We start from the raw sequence: 19231 nt of genomic DNA on the forward strand, positions 1-19231 counted from the left end.
AGAGAAATTAGGAAAGATAGGGACGATGAGTTGATAGATGAGGAGATAGAGATAGAGGCTCCAGGTAAGTCACAAAATACAAAACCAATCATAGAGCCTCAAGTTAAGAAAAACACCGATAAGAAGCCGGTTGGAGCCCGGCCACCACCACACACCATTGACTTAGACTATGTCCCATATCCCGCTCGTCTAAAGAATCAAAAGTATACGAAATATTACAGGCATTTTCTTAATATATTTAGCCAATTGAATGTTAATCTCCCGTTTGTAGAAGTCCTTCAGCATATGCCTAAGTACGCCAAATTTTTTAAAGACCTTCTTAAAAGAAAGGATAAGTTGGAGGAGCTGTCGACTATGCCCCTAAATGGAGAGTGTTCTGCAGTAGTTCTCAATAAAGTTCCAGAGAAATTACCCGACCCCGGTGTTTTTACCATTCCATGCCTTTTCGGAAGTGATACGACATGTCAAGCATTAGCCGATCTAAGAGCTAATATAAACCTTATGCCATATTCTTTGTATGAAAAGCTAGACCTATGAGAGCTCACCCCCACTCGTATGACGTTGTAACAATTCCGGCAAATTCAGGTATACCCTAGCCGGAATATACTATTTACGTGTTATTTAATATTGAATATATGGATTATAATGTGATTATACGAGTATATAAGATTCTCAGTACGAATTATACTCAAATGTACAACTAGTCGTATCGGAATTACGATTAATCGATGAACGGTTATTGAAAACCCGAACGAATCGGGAATTACATTGTAGACGAAATATATAATGTTTAGTGATGTTTACGAAGTATTAAAGCTTCGGGATAAGTGAATTATAGCACAGAAAAAGGATTTCGATTTATTAGTACGTCGGTACGATAAACGAAACCTTTAACATCAAACCCAGCAAGAGACGATCGATCAAGCCGAAAAAGATGCACAATTACCGACAATACGATGTGTTAAGTCAATAAACGTCATGGTTTAAGTTTTTAAAGTTTTTAAATTAGTTTTATATAAATTTCATTTTTAAGCCGAAAAACGATCGTTTTGGCCTCGTTTTGAGCAGAATTAAACGTTTAACCGAGAAACGAACTGAACCAGATTATCCACAACATTATCCGGATTACACAATCCAAATGTGTGGCCATGGTTTGAGATGTGGGCCCCCCCCACACCACCACTAGAACCGGCCCTATGCACACACACATACACATTTCATTTTCTTTTTTTCTAACTCTCCAACTCCAAATCCTCTCAACCTCTTCATCATCCATCCAAAACCCAAGCTTTTTAAGCAAGATCATAAGGTAAAAACATGATTTTAATGGTTGATTCTTAGTTTTGATTCCATAATCTTGAGAAAATGAGGTTTCAAATGAAAAAATGGGTGAAAACCCGAGATGAAACCGATTCTTGGAGGATCAAGTGATGTATACAAGTTATACAAAGGATCTTGGTCCAAGAAAGTAGTTAAAAGAGTCAAAAACGAATTTTTACGGTCAAAATCTTTGTTTTGATGTTTTAATCGAAACCATGAAAGAAATGGCTTGATTGTGGGTATAACTTGCTTGGTGTGGTGTTGATGTGCTTGTAAGTGTTGTATATAGTGGCTAGCAAAGGCTAGAAACCAAGATCTTTGCGATCTAACGCTAGAAAACACAAGATAGTTCGGTTTTCGTGTGGTTCTATGATTTTGGACAGATTGTAGTGTGCTTAGAGTCGGGTCATGAAATTTCACAGAGATGATCTACACATGAAAATATGAGATCTGTGAATTTTTGGTAATTTTTGGATAAAGGATGAATATTTGGTGAATTTAATGCTCGGTTTTGGCCAAAAATGGTGAAAAATAGCTAAACATCATGAAAAATTCTGGAAAATTTAAGATAAGCTTTTTATAACATATAAAAGTCACACACAAAATTTAAGGTTTATTGGAGAAGTCTAAGTAGGCTTTTCGGTAAGACGAGTTCTAGGGATTTCTAGCTCGGTTTTGGTAAAAATGGCATGAAAAATGACTTTTTGGGTCTGGAAAAATTACAGTGAACTAAGTGGGTGACAGGGGTCATCCCAGAAAAATTTGGGATTTTTCGAAGGTCGTTTGGTATTTTCGACATATTTGGTGTTTAAATGACGTTTAAAAATGGTTAAATAAATCTTAGATACAAAAATTAATTCTAGAAAAACTTTTATAAAATTTCTTACTGTCAAAATATGTTTTGTACAAAATTTCAAGGTCCAAGACTAAACGGATATTTATTTGTGCTAATTGGAACTTAAAAACAAACTTTTAAAGCTTAAAACGAGTAAACCGGCAAAGTTCGCCTAAGCGAGCTGACTGGTGCATAAAAACCCTAAAAATAGACTATTTTCATGAAACTAAGTTAATCAAGTAAAAATAAATCATCCGAAAATAATTCGGATGATTTGGGTAATTTTACCCGATTTTACTGTTTCCGGCACCTAAATGACGGAAACGGGCCCCGCGGCCAAACGGGGTGTCCAAACCGAGCTCTAATTTCATCACTTTAACTAAAATAACAGTCAAACACCATTTTTGGGTCGGGTGTGAACAAACTCATTTTTGAAACTAAAAACGGATAACCGTGCTAGGCACGCAAATCAAGGAAAACATAAAAATGATAATTTTGACCGTCAGACTCTAAGTAATGTCACAATCTGAGTCCTTAGAAGTGTCACGGGGTTAACATTGTCCCCGGATCGAGTACAGTACTGGGTTAACAATGTCCCCAGATGTACCGATTGACACGGATTTAATTTATGGGAATTATATAGTAACGACTAGATATCATATTACAGATCCAGGCTTATAGCAGTTCATTGTATCACGTCCCGACTCACAGAAAGGTGAGTTTACACGAGCCCCTTTTTACTGAACTGTTTTAAATATTTTCCCGGGGCGGAAAGCATGTCTTTATTAAAGTATTTAAGTACATACCGATCGTATGGAAACACTTGTATATTTATATATATATGGTTTGATGCACAGAATATATAAATTGTTTATCGTGTGGGATTGTTCTGGGGTAACATAGTTCCCAGAGGTTATTATTGTTCTGGGGAAACATAGTTCCCAGAGGTTATTATTGTTCTGGGGTAACATAGTTCCCGGAGGTTATTATTGTTCTGGGGTAACATAGTTCCCAGAGGTTATTATTGTTCTGGGGTAACATAGTTCCCAGAAGATTAATGAAAATGTTCTGGGGAAACATAGTTCCCAGCATAATTACATTGCTAATAAATGATTATTAAAATGATCTGTCAGTGTTTATTTAAATTAGTGAAACTCACCAACTATTCGTAGTTGACCCGTCTTCTTTACATGTTTTCTAGGTATGCCCAAGTTGGAATGATTGATATGTGCTTAATGATCTGTGCTACTTGTTGGAAGCTTGCTGATCTATATTTTGTAATGAATATATTAATGTCTTATCGGTAAAACATGTGTGTAACACCTAGACAGTAACGAAACTCGCAACAATGTAATATGATATAAATTAATGTAGTGGTATTTTCTTTATAAGCAATGCTGTTGATATCAGATGTGTCTGTTGCATCCCGTGTACGTTTCCGCTGCGGTTACGGGGTGTTACAGACGTTGTCTTTAGCCGATCATTCCGTTAAGTATCCGAGGGGTGTCGTGGAGAATTTGCTCGTTAAGGTAGATAATTTGATTTTTCCCGTAGATTTCATTGTTTTAGATTTGGAGGCCGACGAGAGAGTTCCTATCATTTTAGGTCGTCCATTCTTACGTACTGCTAGGGCGGTTATTGATGTGTTTGAAGGCAAGATCACTCTTAGAGCCGGTGATGATAGTGCCACCTATTTGGCTAAGTCCATGAGACACCCGAGTGGTCAATACGGTCTCAACGATCCATGTCACCCAGTTTACTCGATAGAATCAGTTATCTCATGCATGGGCCCTAGTCTTGATGATTCTCGTTCTGTAAGTTTAAGTGTGGGGAAGGAGCGAGCGGTTTCGAGCTCTCGGGAAATGGTGAAGCATGTTGGAGTGAAAGGTGGTGGTAAGCGAAATATTGCGAAGGGTCGTGGAGTTAGAAAGAAGAAGACCAAGATTGACGACTGGTCGGATCGGGATTCGGTATCTTTAAGGGCATTGGAGTTCTACCAAGGTGGAGGAAGATCCACTCGGTCCGCCACGTGATTCGCATAAACATAGGTCCTTGAGTGAAAACTCAAGTGTAGAGTTTGTAGATTTTTCTTTATTTTAATTTCTACTTTCTTAGTTTCGTTGAGTCATCGAGTCGCTGATGTAGTATTTTGTAGTTCGTCGTTGTTTTTGCGTTTTTTTTAGTTTTGCTAGGTAAAAGAGAGACTGTATGAGCTAGAGAGAAGATCCCCCAAGTAAGACTTTATGAAAAAGACAAGTGTGGGGATGGAGTAGCAGCCGAGCCGTATACTTTTTATTTATTTATTTGCTGCTAATTATTCATGATTTATTTATTGGGTTGGTAAAATACTTTAATTGCTTAATATCTATCGGTTTTGATAAGATACATTATTAGATATGTTTGTTTTGTTTTGCCGCTTACGTTCGTGGATGAGAGAAGGAGTTACCATTTCCTGAGCACGTTTGTAGTTGGAGGGCATTCATGGAAGAACGCTTTAGCATCATTTCATTAGCATATTACACAGCTAAGTCTTTTCCATTATCTAGCATTGTAATCTTTTTATTTTGTTTTTATAATTTATAGAGTTTTAGTTTTTGTAGTCCAATTTTATTTTATTTTTGTTTTAAGTCGTCCTTATCCTTGCATTGAGGACAATGCAAGTGTGTGGATAGGATATTTGAGTCGTATTTTAAATCGAGTTTAAATTTAAAAAAAAATAAAAAAATTGAAAATTAAAAATAAAAAAAATTGAAAAATGTTTTAAAAATGTCCCTTGAATATAGTTTTTGTTGCGTTAAAGTGGGAGATGATGATATTTATCGGGAAATTGGTTTTTCAAACTACTAATAGTATGAGATAAATAAAATAAAACGCACTTAACTTGGGATGTGTCGGTAGGCTCAGCCTTGAAAATAAAAGGGCAAATTTGATAAAATGGTTAAAACGGAAATCTTTTGTGGGTAAAGCGTTTTGTCCGTGGAAGATAGGTAATGAAAGGTCTGGCCATACTCAAGCCTCAATTTTTGGTATGAAAAGTGGAAATATTATGAGTTAAAAAAATCTGAATACGTTATCATATGATTCTTGGATAGGTTTAACGTTAGAGTATGCCACGTAGCCTGTGATATAAATCTTAAACTGCTAGTTTAGTGTTTTACGCCTCATTGGCGTCTGGTTTTATAACCTTAAATCTTGCAATGATGGGATTCTTCGGGTCCGGAGATCATGGGTCTGTATGCAATCTATTCATCTGGGTATTCACAATTCCTAAGTGGGGTTGTGGATATTTAAAATTAAGCCAAAAAGAGCAAACCCTTATAAGTCTATAAACATGATCATAAAACTACGAAAGTACAAATTCACTACAGACTTGATCATCCACGCTGTTAGCCATGTGGGGTCCCCTTGCTCGCGTCTCATTACCATTAAGAAACGGACCACAAGGGACACGCTACATGTAAGCCCTACAGATGAAATTTTGCATACTCACCTATGGTGATGGATTTGGGGTATGCTTGATAACGGGGGTATGTCATGTTGTGGGGAGTACTAACTATTAATTAATTGAACCTTAATCGTATCTAATGGCTGCTTGGTAGACTTTGATGCCTAAGCTTAGGTGGATAAACAATACCCTTGATTGTCTTAACTATTCATGAAAAAAGAGAGCAACAAAAGTTTTAAATCTGCTAATTTTGAGGTTTAAGTCAAGTTGGGGTGGTCTGGTCCGGTAAAAGCTGAAAATAAACGGGTCTTAATTGTATAAACCACTGAGTACTAATTTTCGGATCTTATTTGTCCCGGTAAAGATTAAGGCATGGGTTTAAGTGGACAACAATATCGGTGATCGCGGTTTTTGCGTTCTTCTAAGCTTTAAAAAATTAACCTATATGTTTTTAAGACTGTAATTTCAGATTCTGATCCAATTGCATAAGACTTTTTCAGGGACGAAAAAAGAGTAAGTGTGGGGATATTTGATATACATCTATTTATACATTTCGAATCCCTTGTATAGTTATGTTTATTTTCGAGTTTTGTTTATCTTTTATTATTTAAGGTTTTGAGTCAAGTATTGAATATGTATCATGTTTTAACTCTTTTGGTGTCTTGCATGTTAAAGCTTTAATTCTTTCTATCTTTTCATGCAAAGTTTATGCTCGTTTTGCTCGTCAACGGTTACATGATTATTCCACTTAGTGTTTTGATTTGTTTGCATGTAGATGGTGGCTTGAAAGTTAAGGGAAAGAAGGCCTAGAAGCTTCTCATCGTTACTTGGAGTTCAAGGAAGAAATCTATCAAGATCTAATATGAATAATCAAGAAATAATAAAAAAATCCGGAAATTCCCTCCTGAAGGGCGCCGCGCCGCACTAAGGCAAGGGCCAAGGCGGCCACCGAGCACCTAGGCCTTCTGGTCAGCCCGTTTTTGCAAGTTCAAGCCCGATTTCTCGATATATAAACATCTTTATACCCTAGCCGATGGGGAGACTGATTGCAGCCGATTTTGAGAGGGTTTCCAAGGTTTTCAAGTTGTTTTTGGAGGCTTGGAAGAGAGGAGATCATAGAGCTTTCATACAGTTGTTCAAGGATCGATTAAGAAGGGTTACCTCGTTCTTTATCTTTGTTCTTGTTCATTATCTTTCATGATGTTTCTCTTTGTTTGTAATACTTGTTTAGGATTGTTTTTAATAATGATTCTAGGCTAGACTTCATGTCTACCTAGGTTTGATGAACATGTGTTGATTTGATTCTTGCTTTGGACAATTGATTTGATTATGGTTTCGTTATTTTAATAGTAAAAGACTTGATTTTGCTTTCATGATGCATATGAATGTTTATTATCTTTTTTGATTATTAACTATTGCTTCACATAGATCTTATATCTCTTGATTGTGTTCTTTAGATTTAGGGTTTATGTATAATCATTACTTGGTGTTTTGATTATTGTGATTGAATGGGCCCTTTAGATCATAGAAGTTAGTTGATTGTTGGTTAGGGTTTTGAATGTTCTGCTAAATTCCAATAGCTGTAAGGTGAGGAGTTGTTCATGTGTATTGGTCAATTGCATGCTAGGATAGATAGTGACAATATTCTTACTCATTGTGTTGATCCTTGTTCATGATGTCGTGTTTAGCCTATCAAGTTATCTAGGGTTTAGTGTTTCGTGAGATTACTTGCTTTAGATACTATTAATTAACCATATTTGATAACAGTGAGGAAATCAATATAACTGATTGTTTAATAATCTAATATTCATTCTTTAGGATTTTACTTGATGCGATTGAGGGTCCTTTAGGGTTTGTTAGATGAATACGTGTAGAAATCAGTTTCCATATCATGTTATTTGTCCATTGCTTGATGATTATTGATACATTGGATTCTTACCTATGTAGATTCCTTCTCTGATTGGTTTCGATCTCGTGATTAATTGCTTGTTTTCGCGTTTACTTGTTTATTTGATTTCTTAGATTAATCTTAGTTTAAAAATCCCCCTTTAAACATTAATAATAAATAGTCATGTCGTAAGTCGAGTCTAATTAGTTAATTAACGTAATTTATAGAGTCCTGTGGGTTCGATATTGCGGACCTACTTAGCTTTAGTACAATTGACCGGTTCACTTTCCGGTGTTTTGTGTAGTTGAGTCTTAAGTCTAGTTTTTATTACTTGTATAGTTTAGCTAATATTTAATTGACTGTTTCCACCACATCAACCATTAACTCTGAACATAACCGCATTCAGGTGAGTTTCTAGCCCCATTCCTTATTATGTTTTCGGGGCTATGAGCATACTCGATGTGATTAGTTAATACACTTATCCTAAGTGATAAGTGTATGCCATATATGATTTATGTGAAAGAATGACTGATTGCTTGTCGGTACATGAACGATTTTCGGATATGGAATGTACCTTCAGGTTATAATTACATATATGAATGTTATATATAATGTATGAATGATATATGTATGTTATGAATGAATATAAGGTATGGCTAGGTATAGAAGAAACGGTCTGAGCCCTAATAATACTCAAGGTAGAAAGGGACCGGACCCTAATTATATTCGGGCAGAAATGGGACCGAGCCCTAATAATACTCAAGGAAGAAAGGGACCGGACCCTGATAATATTCAAGGCATCAGGGACCGAGCCCTAAAAATACTTGAGGTAGTAGGGCGTAATGCTCTTTAAAAGGTATGAGTATGTAAAGTATGAATAGATGTAAAGAAAGTAAAGAAATGATGGAATAAAGAAAGAAATTATGTGCTCTTGTATGCACTAAAGAAAGATAAGCATGTTAAGTATATACTAAGTATCTACGGATGCGTATGTATAAGTATGTCAAAGTACGGTATGTTACTTGATTAACTAGAACTCACTCAGCGTAGCTGACTTTTAGTATGCACTCAGGTGAGTAGGATAAGGCAGCTCGCTTGACGTGGCCACATGGCATGGGAAGGAAGAGACTGGAATCTCAAGGAAGATTGTTATGTTTTATGTTTAATGTTTTTTAAATGTTAAAGACAAGTTGTTTTTAAGACAAGTTACGAATTATTATGTGATGTTTTATGAAAGATTTAAAATTCTGCGAAAGTTTTATTTAACTCTGATGTCTAGAACTGTGTTTATGAGTAAATCCAATGTCCAATGTAGGGCACCGGTGACGGGGCCTTACATTTTATTATTCCAAGTATTAGCTATCTAACAACTAACTTTCCCCACTGAATTTGCATCAAAAAGTGCCTAAAAGTTTAACAAATAATATTTGCAGAAGTTTAAAATAACAATAATTTATAATTAACATTCCATAGAAATAAAGGCTTAACACCGTAAAACACAGAATCGTGATGGCGTTTGGCGCCTCCTTGGTACCACTTGAAATAATGAAAGGCATCATTGTCATACAAAAATAATCATATGATAACACGAACCATTATAAAGAAGTTAATGAATGAATAAGACTCAAATTAGATTTATGTTAAAGAATTGCACAACTGAAAGTATGTTAGTGACTTCTAAACTGTTGGTGTTACATAAATTGTTCCGAATAATATTTTTGCAAACCGAATGTTCCAGAAAATATGTTGATTATACTTGAAATAGCTATAAAGCAAGAAACTAACTAAGCTATGCATACACACCCTCAAGATATCTTTTGAAACACTTGAAATAGTCATAAAAGCAAGAAACTTATTAAGCTACGCGTACACACCCTTAAGATGTCTTTTAAAACTGATCAAGCATACACAATACAATTGATCAGTAACAAAATTATAAATATTGTAATTATATAAAGGATCAGCAAGCACGATACATTCAAACCTGAAATCAAATACACACATATACAGTGCGGCGATGAGAAACAACCCTGTAATCACTTGAAAGTGGTGGTGATACAAAGCCACTGTGGCTGAGAAACAAACTTAAATACACACAACACAGTAAAACAAATCATATATGTATAAGACAATACATTTATGAAGAATAATAAAATAGATGAAAACAATTAAAAATCAATTAAGATGAACCAGTATATAATGTGCTTGTTTTATGACAAATCATTATATAAATAAATTACAGATTCACAATGGTGTTCAAGAATCTTCAAATAGATATACAGTTTGATTAATCAGAATAAACTTTGTCACTGATTTGCTTAAATAACACATAAAATTAACACAACTGAAATAAAATAAAAGCTTACTGAAACCAAATCAAAGTTTCTGCATATAATTATATAAAAATTCAAGAAGTTACTCAAATTTAAAACTGGAAACTATAACATATTTCAAACAAAATTAGTGTTACTTTGATCCTTTAAATGTTGAATAAAAGGAAGATTGTTGGCAATCATACCTTGAAACCAGAAGACGATGATCGATGATATTGAGGATTGGGACGAATGGTACCAATATATAAATATATAGGGTTAATATTATAGTTCTAAAATTGAATAGGATGATCCACAAAGATGATTATTACCTAATTTGTTGATGACGATCGATTGAAACCAGAACACGATGATCGATATTGAAGATTTCGACGAACTGTGCCTATAAAATAAAATTAGGGTTAATTTTATAGTTCTAAAATTGAAGAAGGTGATCTAATCAGATGGTTAATACATAATTTGTTGATGAAGATAGAAGACTATTGATCGGCAACAAATGAAGTTTTGAGAGATTTACACTGCGTTCCCGAGTTTCATTTAACTGAGGAAAGGGAAGGAAAATGTGGTATGGAAAAAATATGTTGTGTTCCCGAGTTTCATTTAAGAAAGGAAAAGGAAGGATCAGTTAAAAGAGGTGATCCTGAGTTTCATTAAAACAAAGAAAATGAGGGAAGGGAAGAGAAAATGATGAGTAAAATAAAAAAATTTGTATCTTTCCAAATTGGAAAGATTTGGAAGGAAAATAAGTTGAAGAGAAAGAAGTGATACCAAAAGAAAAAATAAGAAGAGAAAAGTTTCTTTTCCTTGCCTTTCTTTTCATAAATGAACTCGGGAACATAGCGTTAAGGTTTCTTTGAAAATGGTAAATTGCAATCGAATAAGTTTGAGATTATCTTTAACATTGAATAGGGATCGGTTTCAATGCATTTGGAATTGTTAGTAGAATAGTAGGTGAGCGATTGAGTTAGCGAGAAGTATGATTTTGAAAGTGAAAATTAAATAGGAAATGCCAGTTAGACTAGTAAAATGTTGAGTATGACACGTGGCATTTTGAAGAATTTTGATGAAAAGACGAGGGAGATATTTGTGGAAAACCCATTGGTTTGGTTTATTAGATAGAGAGATTTTCTAATATTTGTTTATGGCAACTTTATTTTAAATTTTATGTTGTTGTTTTCTTTGCTTACCAGGTAGTACGTTAGTTTCCAGTTTATCTAGAATTTAGGACGTGGGTTCGTTAGGTATTTTGTTTTCCTATATGTAATGAACATTTGTTTTGAATGAAGGTGGTGTTTTATGATTTAAAGATATAACTGTGTTTTATCTATTGTGAGATATCGGTTAATATCTCCATTGCTAGCACAAATTGGCTATTTGTGTGGTGTTCTTTGGATCCTAATCCTATCTTAGGTGGTGTTTTCTGTATCCAAAGATCAATTAGGTTGCCCAACGGGTGTGGTTACGTGGTGTTTCTGTATCGTAACTCTACGGTTGTTTCATCCGTTTTGTTTTAATCTGAAACTGTTACTCATCCACACTATAATATACAACATCTGGTATCAGAGCCGAAACGCTCTTGATTCTCCAATACAATTCGTCTCCAAATTCACAATTGATACCCAAAATTCAACAAAAGTTATCTTTAGCAATCATGGCATACGAGAACATGCCCGTTGAATAACAATTCCGAGAATTACAAAACCAAATTCGTGAACTATTCATTGTTATGCAACGACAGCAGCGGGGTAGGGAACGAAAGCCTCCTTGCTGTCGACTAGTAAATGAAGATGATAGATCGGATTCCGGGAACTATAACCCTTATGTTCGCCGACATCGATACATTTATCACAACAATGGTATCAAGCTTGATATTCCAGAATATGATGGGCGATTAGATCTGGACGAGTTTGTGGAGTGGCTTCGAACCGTCGAATGAGTGTTTGATTATAAACAAACACCCGAAGAGAAGAAAATGAAGATTGTCCACCTAAAACTGAGAAAGTATGCCTTAACGTGGTGGTTCAATGTGTGTTCGAAGCGAGAAAAAAATGGGAAAGATAAGGTACGTACATGGTATAAAATGAAAAAGTTAATGAAGAACAAGTTTATGCCATCGTACTATGCACAGGCCAATTTTAGTCGTCTACGTACTTTAAAAATGGGAGCGCATACATCGGATGAATATTCAAGGGATTTTGAACACCTCATTATGAAGTGTGATATCGATCCCGATGATCCTCAAACCCTCGTTCGTTTCTTGGGAGGGTTGGAACCCCAGGTTGCACATGTTGTAGAACTTCAACCTTACTAAATATTAGAAGAATTAATCAATTTATCCCATAAGGTTGACATCCAACAGAGGGGAAAGCTTGAAGCGAGTCGATCCTATAACAAGAACACTCCCAATTTATGTCACACCCTCAAAATCCACTAACGGAGTTTTACCGTCAGAGGGTTTGAACTAACAGGATCGGATTCATTAGTTATAATCAAACCATAAAACAAAGTTTTCAAACCACGAAAATGTTTACGAGTAATTAAATGCGGAAGCGTAAAAAACCATAAAACAAATGTTGCGTCACGCAGGACGACTTAAACCTAATGATAACAGTTTTAAAATAGTTTGCATAACAAAAGCGTTTCAAGCAATGCATGATCCTATACCGCGCGCCCCGCCTCGGCTACCTGAGAATAACATACTAAAAGTGTCAACACGGGGTTGGTGAGTTCACAAGTTTATATAAAATAAAGCGTTCAGCGTTTTGCGTTCAGCGTTTTGCGTTACCAGATAGTGTTAAATCAATTATATATCTATAGGTAGCTAGCCAATAAAACAAGTATTACTAAGTGTTCGACACCGAAGCTGACTGTTTATCATTTGCCTTGCCACCAGGTCTATCCCGACCATGGTATGTGTTTAGCCAAGATTACACCCACTCGACCTCCAGTCGAGTTTAGCGTTGGGTGGGGTTTGTCAAACCCAGTAGTACTACTCAACAATGACTCGTTATTATCCAATATTAAACGGTTCGATGTGAATGAAGGACTTTAGTTATTGCGTTTGCCACTTAGTCTTTACAAGTGATATATAATTTATATTAACAAAATCTTAAATGCATTTTCGGAGTATGTTATCTCCCCAAGTGAAAAGCATTTGAAAATAGTTTAGAGGAGTAAGTGAAACTCACTGTTTGCGAAGAATTCCCAAAATAAATCACCAAAGGATGCGCGTCACAGAAAAACTCTCTCTAGCGTTCTAAAACAACAAAGAGATTTTTCTAAGTGTCGGAACTATTATCGAGTCTCTAGACCCGGCACATAATACCTATGCACACAATGTGTTTCGTGTTTCGTTTGTGAATCGTGTGTGACTTTAACAAGTACATTTGTGATACAATACATGTGTGAACAATTATTTACGTGTCATGTATTAATAATGTACATCACTAGCAACTATTCCCCGCAGGGGAAATTTGGTCAAAACACCACAACTATTTAGCAAGTATTCCCCGCACGGGCAATTTGGTCAAAACATAGCAATTAACTAGCAATTATCATGTTTCATGCATTTTCACAAAATTCAGCAGCTAGTTTCACCGAGACAGAAATTCTACTTGAAAGATTATACTATACCACCGATCATAGCATCTCAATTAATTCATCAAAAATCATCACAAAATCATACATGTCTTAGGTTTCCAAAACATATTTTATTATATTTTTATTCGACATAGGTTTCTCACAATAATCAAATCATTACAGCAAACTCATAACAGTCAAATTCATGCGCAATAGAATGTTATTTGAAATTCCCGTTAAATGAAAAATCCAACAAATGCAAGACCACTTGGGTTAGGTTCCTGACTCAACATGTCAACTTCCAGAAGTGGAACCAACCCAATTGGTCTCGTAGTTCATGAGATATAACATTTACAAAACAACCTAACAGCAGGTCTAACAACTCAGCTTTGCACAGCGTTTTTGTAAAATCATAAAGGTTAACTTTTACACGTCCAAAAATTGCAAATTTATATTCTTTAGAAACTAGACTCAACCTATTTTACTGTAGTATCAATAATCTCAACTAATTTTTATATTTACACCCCGATACAGTCAATTGAACATCAACAACACAATCTGTCCAGAAACTGTTTGCAACAAAACTCAACATATTAACCATCTATAGACCACAAATCATTCATATAACATTCTAGACCCCATAACCACTATCCATGCATATCAATTACACCATTCATACATGGTTAGGGTTTTATTTGATCTCAAAATCAAAGACACAACAATTAACATGTAACAATATCAATTCTAGTTATCAAGTCAAACGAATCAAACGAATCAAATCAAACGAATCATATGAGCACATTATATGAAGATTTTCGGAACCTAGGGTTCACAATTATACCTTCAAAAACACCAACACAAGCAATAGGAAGGTAGAAGATGGCTAGAAACGGATGTAGGATGCTTCAATTGTGAGAACCAAGATCAAAAACCAAGCAATATGTGTGTGTGTGTGAGCCGATCGTGAGGAGAGGGGGGGGGGAGGTAGGCTGCCGTCGGGTATGAGAGGAAGAGAGAGGGGAGTTTAGGGTTTTAGGTTTATATTAATAATAATAATAATTTATTACACTCTAGTCCCTCAACTTCCAATTGCTTCTTTTCTAGCTTAATTAACTAGTTCTAGCACATTGAGTTAACGTTTATAACAATGTTATCACATAACACGTAAGTCTAACACATAATTATCACATAATTATTGTTTTGATGTTTTTCATTTATTCACCAATGGTTAGCGTCAACTCGTTTGCGTTTCGGTGCAATTCCCGAAACACTACACATGTAGTAATTGTCAAGCGTCATTTAAACCCTAGTTTAAATGTAATGAGGTGTGCGTTATAGATTCAGTGATCTTTAAGTTTGAATTGACGGAGTTGAGTTAACGGAGTTAACCTGAAATTGACGATTGTCACAATTTACAACCCACTAAAACCCGCATCGTCCTCCAGTTCCAAACGTGTTGAGAAACTTGAGCCCATTTCAACCCCTTCCAAAAATCCACGCCGGTGTTTTTGGTGCCAAGGGCTAGACCATTTTGCATTGAAATGTCCTAATAAAAGAATAATCACAATCACTGAATTTGAAGCATCAACCGAACCCAAGTATGATGAAGAACCAATCCAACACAAAGCGAAAGAAGTGATAGAACTAGGGCCGGATGAAGGGGAATGTTTGGTGGTAAGGAGAGCTTCTAGTGGAACTGTGGTTCGTGATGAAGATCGAAAATGTGAAGCTATCGTCTGTACTCATTGCACTATCCGTAAAAAAGTATGCTCGTTAGTAATTGATGTGCGTGATGTATGTGGTTGTAAAATGGTTGGAATGGATTGAAATTTTAGCTTTCACACAAGATCGTGTTTTATATTTATAAAAGTGATTTCTACTAAGACTAAACACACACAAAATAGGCAATTGTACCTATCGTATATGTAGAATAGTATTGGTAAGAACAAAGTATCGATCCGTGGACACAAATGTTTATAATGAATTTTCGTCTTACTTTAATCGAAGAGTTTTAATCATTTTGGGGTTGATTTTTAAACTTTTTATAAAATAGAGGTACTTATATATATAATATGTAGTTGACAATAAGGGAAATTCCAAATTAGTAATTCAATTATATGAAGGTTACCATCTAAGATCAAGAATCCACTCTATTCTTCCTTGATGATCAATAAGTAAACATGTGATAAACTTGTCTTAATAATATATGATACAGTAGTCCCTCATTTTTAAGTGAACATATTCTATGACATAAAATAAAGCAACATGCATATTTTAAAGTCCATCATTTCTTAATCTTATACTACCATGAGAATGTCAATTTAAGTAGGCAAGCAGTTTAGTAAAGTCAAAAGATTATGATTGGCTTAAATTTCTCAAATACCAATTCTGTCAACTTCGGGTGATTGTAGTTGACTCACACAGCCTCCCCTTGGTTGATTTAATTAGGTTATAATTACACATTCCATTAACATATGATTTCATTAACTAGCATGATAAACTAAGTAATCGTGTTAACAATATTATTTCAGAATTATCAAAATTAGAGAAATAGATCATAGCTTATATCTCGTCATTTCTAAGTACAATATAAGGATCCATGTTTTATCTTGAATAAATTATCAAGGTATTCTTTTCACCATTTCAAGTCTCCAAGAACATGAGTGAATCATGAATGATTGTTAATCTATCTACCTTGATGTATTGAGTTAAAGTGATAAAACACTTTTCATCAAAGGATAATTTCTAGATAACCATGTACTTTACCAAACTAAATCACATGTTTAATATAATAATCAAGTAAAACAAAGCTTTTTCATAGAAATTAGATGGTAAATGAAGTTTAGCTCATAATGAGCATGGTTATGAACATCAAAAGAGATGAAGATAACAAACACATTATCAAACTAGAACAATCTAACCAAATGTGGATGTATCTTTCTTCTTCAATGATGGTGGATGATGATGATGATGATGATAACCACCAAGCCTTCAAACTCTCCACAAGACCTTCAATATGAGTGTAAAATGGGTGTTTTTATAAGAGAACCCCGTAGAGAAGTTTTCTTCAAGAACACTCGTTGAATGCAACATGCTCCACTATTTATAGACAGTGTGGGTGATCAGGCATGACCCGTATAGAGGGAGGCACGCCCCCATGTCCATCTGTCCTCTCGCATTTAATGTTCTTTCAGATCATACATGATGACTCACCATGGGGTCGAGCTTCATGGGGCACGGCACCGTGTTTTTGGTGTCTTGTTATATTTATTTTGTCTTTTCTGAAAGGTGACCACCCCCCGTGTCCAGCTGTCCAGTACTTTATCTTTTCTTGCAGATTTTTGTCTTTACTTGCACAAGAAAGCATGGGGCGTGTTCCATGAGGCATGAGAGCGTGTTTCACTATTTTCTTGGGTTTTCTTTGATTTTTCTTTGGCTTTTCATTTGTTTCTTAGTTTGAGGCTTGGGTTCCTGAAAATACATTTTAATATGATAAGTAGCTATTTAAACTATATTATTTGATAGAAGTTGCAGTTTTTAGAGATTATTTGATGCTAAAAAGATGAATAATTTTATAGACATCATTAATCGATGGTGGGAGCTGCACTAATGTGGCTTCACAAACCATGATCTCCAAGCTTAGCCTCCCAACTGAACTGCATCCCTCACCGTACGATATTCAGTGGCTGAACCAAGGAAAAGGCATACGCATCACCAATCGTGTTTTAATTCCATTAGCTATAGGAAAGGAATACAAAGATAAACCTTGGTGTGATGTTTTACCGATGGACACGCGCCATGTGTTACTTGGCGACCGTGGTTGTTTGATAGGAGAGTCGCTAATGACGGGTATAGAAACACGTATTCGCTTATCAAAGACGATAGAATAATAACATTAGTGCCCATGACTTACACTATACAACTGGTCGTAGCAACATGGTTATCACCAAATGTATTAACATGCTTTCAAAAGCTCTTATAAAGGCTAATGGATGTCTACATAGTGGATTTGAAAAACAAGGAGCACCTACCACATGTATTGTTCACGAGTTTGAGAACGATGGTCAAACTTTTTCAAATGAGGAGAGGATGATAGTGGTAATGACTCCCGAATAATGATTAACATGATAACAGTTGAAGTCTCTCCTTAAGAACCCGGATCGGTAGCCATCGGGTCAAAGATAAGAAATGGGTCAGGACCCGAACCAGTCGTAATGGATTTGGAGCCCCATATTGATGGAGGTTAATTCCATGCATGCTGAATTAGTAACCCACGTTCACCACCACTATTAGTTTAATATTACATTTTCTAATATTTGTTTATGGAAACTTTATTTTAAGTTTTATCTTGTTGTTTTCTTTGCTTACTAGGTAGTACGTTAGTTTCCAGTATTATCTAGAGTTTAGGACGTGGGTTCGTGAGGTATTTTGTTTTTCTGTATGTAACGAACATTTGTTTTGAAATGAAGGTGGTGTTTTATGATTTACAAATATAACTGTGTTTTATCTCTTGTGAGATACCGGTTAATATCTCCATTCCTAGCACAAATTGGCTATTTATGTGGTGTTCTTTGGATCCTAATCCGATCTTAGGTGGTATTTTCTGTATCCAAAGATCAATTAGGTTGCCTAACGGGTATGGTTACGTGGTGTTTCTGTATCATAAATCTACCGTTGTTTCATCCGGTTCGTTTTAATCCGAAACTGTTACTCATCCATACTCTGATATACAACAGTTAATGAACTTTTCTTTTATCCTTTTTGAGAGAACCCGCCATGGATCTAGCCGCGTCGATACATCCATTATACAATATGATATGAATACTTTAAATACATAGTTTATTGATAAATAATGAATAATTACATAATAAGTTATGGAGAGTATTAACTTAGATCTAGATCTCTCTCTAAATATGTACACCTACAAATGAGCATGAGCTCCCTATTTATAGCCTATTTTACAATATACATTAAATACAAAGACTAAACCGCCTATAACTTATTCGATCGCTACGGACACCGAAACCGTGCACTAACAGACTCCCCCTTTTCCGTAGCTATCGAATACTTTATCCTTGAATATTTTAACTGCAAATCACCAGTCACAAACCGTGCACTAACAGACTCCCCCTTGACTGATGATTTTCGGGCTTGTGCGGACAGACAATCTTTAAATCTTCTTCAGCAAACCAATAACTTGTAGCTTCTCAAATCAGATCTCCCCCTCAAAGTGAGCAACTCTTGGAAATCATCCCAATCATCCATTGGCGTATGATATGGTTCAATCTTTCAACAATCAGCAACAAGTCATCAACTATTCGTCAACACCGGTAAAGAAAACATATCTTTACGTTTAACCTCGTCACACATCTTCATGAAAAACTCGATCATTCAACATCTTTCATTTCGGTTTTCCCTCTCTAGATAACGTTTATCCCAAATAACTCTTTGAAGCTCTTCCACATCTCGTTAGCGAAGATGCACTAATGTTTGGGCATCATAAGATTCAGAGTTCCAACCTCCATTAATAAACCCCAAATAATCAAATTCTTCAATCTAATGGCAAGACTCGTATATTCTTCAATAAGATCAACACGTTCGAGAATCGTCCTCCTCAACAGAAGTAATCCGCCGTATACTCGTAGCCAAAATAGTCAGGATCAAGTCCCTCAGAAAGAAGTAAACGAACAGACACTCGTATCCCACATAGTCAGGTTTCAATCTTTGAACAAATCAATCACCAATCGAAAAACAACTGAAGTCTTGAACTCCGTTAAACGCAGCTTTTCAAACACGAATTACCACCCGAATTGCAGTAATTTTTCAAGAAA

The sequence above is a fragment of the Bidens hawaiensis genome, unplaced genomic scaffold (assembly GCF_021521415.1).
Source record: "Bidens hawaiensis isolate Kalapana, Puna unplaced genomic scaffold, B.hawaiensis_p1.1 tig00033510_1, whole genome shotgun sequence".
In the NCBI taxonomy this organism is placed as follows: Eukaryota; Viridiplantae; Streptophyta; class Magnoliopsida; order Asterales; family Asteraceae; genus Bidens; species Bidens hawaiensis.